Below are 6,254 nucleotides of genomic sequence, written 5' to 3' on the forward strand. Positions count from 1 at the left end.
GTCAGACTAGAAGAAGGAGATAGCCGCCATTGCTGCCGGCTGGCTAGCTGGCAGGCAGCCGGAGGACGACGATGACGTCTCAATGGAGGACGCTGCCAACAATGAACCGATGCCGCCCTCCTCCTCCGTGCCACCCTCGCCGGTGCATTACACCATGACCATCGGCAAGGCTCGTGCCCATTACATGGACATGGTGGGGGAGGAGTAGTAACAGGAGGCGCAGGCCGACGCCGCCTACAACCACCACCACCTCCAGGAGCATATGTAGGCGGAGGAGCAGCTCGGCGCCGATAGAGCGGTCGCGCCGGACGCGGACATGGTGGAGCAGGAGGCGCTGTTGGAGTCATACCGCTCAGCTCGCGAGATCCGCCTCGCCTGCTGGCGGTACCAGCAGCGGGTGGCACAGGTGGAGGCCGCTGGCAAGGAGTGCGACGACCAAGCGAGCGAGGCGATGTTCGGCGAGACTGGCGACGAGAAGGAGGACATCGTCGAGTCCGCGCCCTGTCGCAACGACCTCGAAGCCGACACGTTCGCGGGCGCCGCCGGCAGCGAGGAAGAGTAGTGCAAGGTAGGTCGCGCTGCTCTGGTCCTAGGAAAGCCACCGCTCCTCCCCTCCGGTCGACGCCAAACTTGGTGGGCTCAACATCGTCGGCCGATTAGTCGCTTGGCGGTGATGTGGAGGTGGACAGCTTCACTTCTTGGGCCTCCGGAGACGATGGTTAAGTTGGAGAGTGACGAGGCCGAACTAGAGACGGTGAAGTTTCAGTTCTCTTGGTTCATGGCCAGACATGGGAACGGGCGCCGATGACCATTTAGACCTAGCCAGACGAGCTCCGCTTAGTTGATGTAAATGTAATGAAACCCGTCATATTTAGATGATATCCATCGTGTTTAAATTAATTCCGGTCGCGTTTATATGAAATATGGTCGTGTTTGATCGAATTTCGTCCGGTTCGTTTGAATTGTTGTCAAAATGTATGCGGACACACCGCGTGTGTGTCCGCGGACTGGTTCCATGTCCATGGACGGATGCGGGAGAAAATTTATGATTTGTCGTTGGAGATGCAATAATATCAGTATAATATGAACTAGATATCATAGAAGTTACACCATTTAAAAACAAGACATTTGAAATTTCTAATGGTATGCTTTTTGCAGTAAACAACTCGTACTATGCTTTTTTTTGGAATGTTGGCAAGACAGCTGCCAAATTCATTGATCAGAAAGAGACATTACAAGTAACACCCCCAAGGAGGAATGCACCGCATAAGACGAGTGCTGAAAAAGAAGAAATGAAAAGGGGTTGCTCAGTTTATCAAGGAAAACCGAGCAAAAACCTAAACGGCGCCTGATAAGACTAGGCCTAAAGCACCACAACACCTACAACACGTCAGAAGGCCAACAGCCCACAACACACCCGGTCCGGCACTCGAGCGCTCACGCCGCTACCAAAGTGCACACCGTAAACCGTTGTATCAATCCGGGCTGTCACTAGCATATCCGCAAAACTCGACGATATCAAAGAGGAACGCTATGTCCGATAGAGCAAACATATGCCGCTTCGATCCCGCGAACTTGGCTGACATAACTCGCCTGACGCACTCTGCATGTGAAGGGTGCTTCTGCTGCTCTCACGGAGATACTACACGAGCCGTCGCCAACCACCTACACGAGCACTGAGTCCCTCTGACCGAGTCTATCTTCAAGACGATGTCCTCAAGAGGAGACACGACACCGAGCAAAGCCGATAGCATCGTCATCGTCCGACCCGGTAGACCGGATCTAGAGTTTCCCCTGAAGAATGTCAGGCAAGGGGAGGGAGGGACTGCACAATCGATGCCTCCAACAAGGGGACGACGCCCATAGGCGCCGCCATCGATTGCTCCGGCCACAACCGGAGTGCGGCTTTCACCGGCAGCCACACCGACCCAAACCTGTGGCCCAGCCAGCTCTTCCTACATACCAATTCCAAGGCGCACAACCACAGTTCACATCTCGGCCGCGCCCAGGAGGTCGCCGGCCAGCTACCCCGACAGATCTGGAGGCATCTTGAGCCGCGCCCCTAAGGTCGCAGGCTAGCCTCCCCGGTAGATCCGCACCTGGGAAGCCCCCAACGCGCCGAGAAGCAAGCCAGTCGGCAGCCCAGCGACAGGCCCCGACCCCTGACTCCCTCTCGCCCGCCTCGCGCCAGCGCACGCACGCGCCGCGCAGCTCCGCACCGCGCCCGCGCACGCGCAGCACCGCGCCGACGACGCCACCTCCCTCCTCCGCCTCAGCGCGCCCCCGACGACTGCGCCAAGCCGAGCCCAGCACCTCCTAAGGCGAGCCGCCCCCGCGCCGTTCGAGGCCCTTGCGAAGATGGAGCTAGCCCCGCCGCCGCCGACGCCGCGCGGGCTTTGCCCGACGGCGCCCTCCAGCGGCGGCGAGGAGGTGAGAGCGAGGAGAGGGGGTGGTGGCGGCGGCGATCTAGGATTCTCCCGGGCCGCTGCGGGGAGCGGCACGGGAGCGTAGAGGCAGCACCTGGTTTTAGATACTCGTACTATGCTTTTAGATCGTCGACCTAGGGATAATGTGTGGACCTGATAAACCGGAAAGCAGGCAGCAGACAGCCCATCCCATGCTGCAATGATCCAATCCATATCATCAACCAAGACTAAGAGGACGATCCGTTTTCCGCAGTAAAACCAGACAAGTCCATGGACCAAGCACGAAAACACGCCCCAAATTGTTCTTTTTCACTTTGCCTCCCGTACGCAACCAAGAAAGATATGCAGGTTACTCCTATCTCTGATGAAGTTCATGCGTACCTCCCATCGATTGCTTGGCCCCGGGGCATTCTCCGGTTGGTGCAAGTTACTGTAAAAGATTGGGCACCGGCGGTGAACAAAACCCGAAATCTGTCTCGGTCGTCGAGTAAGGCCAACTTAAGCGCGTGACCTATTTCTATCCTAAGGCCTTCTTTAGTTTGTAGGAATCTCATAGAATTTCTAAAGGATAGAATTTGGATAGATAAATTTTCTTTAAGGCCATTTGGTTTATAGGAATGAATTTCTATTTTTATATAGGATAGAAAGCAATCCTTCACATTTTGGAGGAAAAAAAAACATTAGCTAAGACTCAATGAAAAAATTCCTATCCTATGCATCAAATGACATCTCTTTCTCTATAGGAATTGAGATGCATGTCATCTCACTTCCTATGATTTTTCTATTCCTACAACATTTCTATCCTATGAACCAAAGGAGGGCTAAAACGTCAGTTTGTGTCCGTTTGGGGTAAAATGAACAAACCGAACGACCCAACGCATGAGAGCATATGGACGTTTCGTCCGATTTGTGTCCGCTTTTGCTCCATTTCCACGCCAAAGTTCCTCTTTGTTTGGGGCCAAAGCGGACAAAAAGCGGACATCTTCGCGTCCTCGTCGTCCGTCTGTGTCCGCCTCGACCTCACCTGTCACTCTCTCCTTTTCTGTACCTGGCCCATCATACGGATAAAATCCGGACAAAATGGGTATAGATTTAGGATAGCAGCATTGGGCGCAGCGAGTTTGTGCGGCCTCTGTCCGGCGTTTGTTCTCTCTATTTCTACCTCATACGGACAAAATCCGAATAAAATAGGTATAGATTTAGAGTCGTGCGGTAGAGTTGCCCTAACTATCTGCACCAGCAGAGGGAAAAGGTCGCCTGCGAAACAAAAGTAAAGGGAGAAGGTGCATGAGGAAGAAGATCGAGCCTGTTTGTGCCGGGCGATGCTAGCTCCACCAAACCAACGACGGCGACGCGCGCGACACACATAAGAATCGTTGGTGAATCACGATCCCCGGTCGAGGCCGAGGACCAGTGATTGTCAGTAACGTTCACACGATGTGTGCCACCTGCCCTGCTGGCATGGTTCTCCTTGTCGTTCTTGCTGTCGAGACGGGAAGACGGGATCGAGTCCAAGCGCGATCAACGGTCCACGGACGAAAGCGAAACAAAGCAAAACCAAACCCTTGTACGTCACCCTAGAGAATACCTCGTGCGTCATTCCTTCGGTCTGTATGACAGAATTCTTCCGTGTTAGGACCGTCGTAGATCTGGTCTGCCACTGGCACATGCGTCAAACCAGGCGGCTTGCTGTGATGCGGGGGCCACGGCAGGACGCAGTCATGGAGCCACCTGCCATGGCTGCCACCAGTAGGTGAAGCAATAATGTCAATTTCTCCCCAACAGTACTAAGCTGGGTTTTTTCTCACCAAAAATGACACCCTGAAAACAAAATACATGAAGTTCCCTGGGGTCAATCGTCTTCCTACGCGTCGCCGCTACTGCGTCTCCATGGCAGACAGCCGTCGCTGATCGGAACAGGAAGTCATCAACGGCGTGAACTTACCGAATTAGCGCCCGGGATGATCCACAGATTCAAGATCTATGCCTACCTAGAATAATAAGAGCAACTTCAATAGGGCGACCCATTTCGTCCGGCCATGTTCGTTTGGATCTGCGCGGACAAAAACGACGGCCTAACGCGGAGACCCATTTTTATTTTGTGTCTGCTTTGTTTCCGCGCCGACCCATTTCTGTCTTAAATATGAAACAGATTTGGATCCGAAGCGGACATAAAGTGGGCGTTTTCTGTCAACTCCTCGTCCGCGTGCGTCCGCTGCACGCCTCGTCTGGCCCACCTGCCATCCACCTTCCTTTTTTATTTTTTATTTATCTCTTCGCTCCTCGCCTCTGCCGCCCCCTGTAGCAGCCACGCCATCGCCCGTTAAAAATGGTGTCCGCTTGGGTCGGCCGGTTGGAGTTGCTCTAACACACTCTCATGCCGGCGTCGAAGGTTGCACCAACGTGATGAGGAGGAGGAGACAGGAGGGCCAAACTGCAACGAGAAGCCGTTGCCGCCGCTACCACTATACCGATAAACCCCAACCTCACTAGCCATGCATAAATCTACCCAACGAGACATTGATGTTGCGGTTACCGACGTCGTCAAAATGGAGAGAGGCTCAAGGAAAATGTAATTGCCACGTCGATGAAGTCACCACCCAACAAAGCGTTATCGTGTAGCCCGGTTAAAAACCTCGAAACGGGAACTAGGGTTTGGAGACGAGAGAGATGTGAATATGTGATCATAACGCGATTGAACATAGGTGTATGTGCCTTTTATGTACTGCTTTAAAATGACATAAATCTACCGTCAAATGGGCAGGTAGAGACTCAGCGTCAAACTGCGAACGCTAGCACGAGCATTTGCAACCACCATCGAGGCGACCCGTGACTGCGAGGTGCATGGACAGGAATTCTCAGTCAACACACGGTATCTTGTAGTAGTAGTAGTAGTACATACAAAGACTGGACATGTTTCAACTTAACGTGACCAACATTGGTGCCCTATCTTGGGAATAAAATTTTCTTGTTTGAACAGGGATATGTTCCGAAGGACCTAGAAAACTTCAATTAAATATACTCCATCTATCTCAAAAACATTTTGAGACTGAGGGAGTACATGTTACAGTACCAAACTCATACAAGGACTTGCATGCAGAGAAATTAACGTCTAAGTCCTTTTTTTTCATGATAATACGTGTCTCATTCATATCATATAAAACAAAATACAAGTCACGTAAAAAGCGACATAATAAACCTGAAAAGATAGTAGAACATCTCTGAGCTTGACACCAACGCCCGTCACTTGTCTCCGACACCCCCACAGCAGCCACCGAAGAAAAAAAAATGACGGATGACCTCCTCACCCGAACTCGACGAGGCTCCATCGCTGATATGCAGCTTTGCAGACCTCCAAAGTGGCTCACCAAAAGTGAAGCCATTGCCGTTGAACGAGTCAGACCGGGGCAACACCCGGACACGCCATCGTACTTCAGATCTGGCACCCCACCATGACTAAGACGCCGAAGGAGGAAACTATACCTACCATCCACGAACCACGAACTCAGCACACGTTCTGTCTTCCAGTTGTCGTCAGTGCAGACCACAATCTGCATCCGCTCCTGGACTACCTCTCAAGCTTCACGCCGACATTGGAGCAAACGTCGTCGCACCGACGGAGCCCGAGGACACAGGTCCACCACGAGGATGCCGCCGTCGCCACGCCATCCTTACTTGAACAAACTTGTTTTCAAATCCATCCCCAATCATAGGACCGATGGCCTCGTCAGGGAAGGATTCGAAGAATCTTTATTCAGCGCCATCATCGTTGCCGCCGAAGCAAAGATGATGAACAGCCTAAAAAACTAGACTACACAGATGTAAAAA

Source organism: Triticum dicoccoides, chromosome 6A, assembly GCF_002162155.2.
Source record: "Triticum dicoccoides isolate Atlit2015 ecotype Zavitan chromosome 6A, WEW_v2.0, whole genome shotgun sequence".
NCBI classification, from domain to species: domain Eukaryota; kingdom Viridiplantae; phylum Streptophyta; class Magnoliopsida; order Poales; family Poaceae; genus Triticum; species Triticum dicoccoides.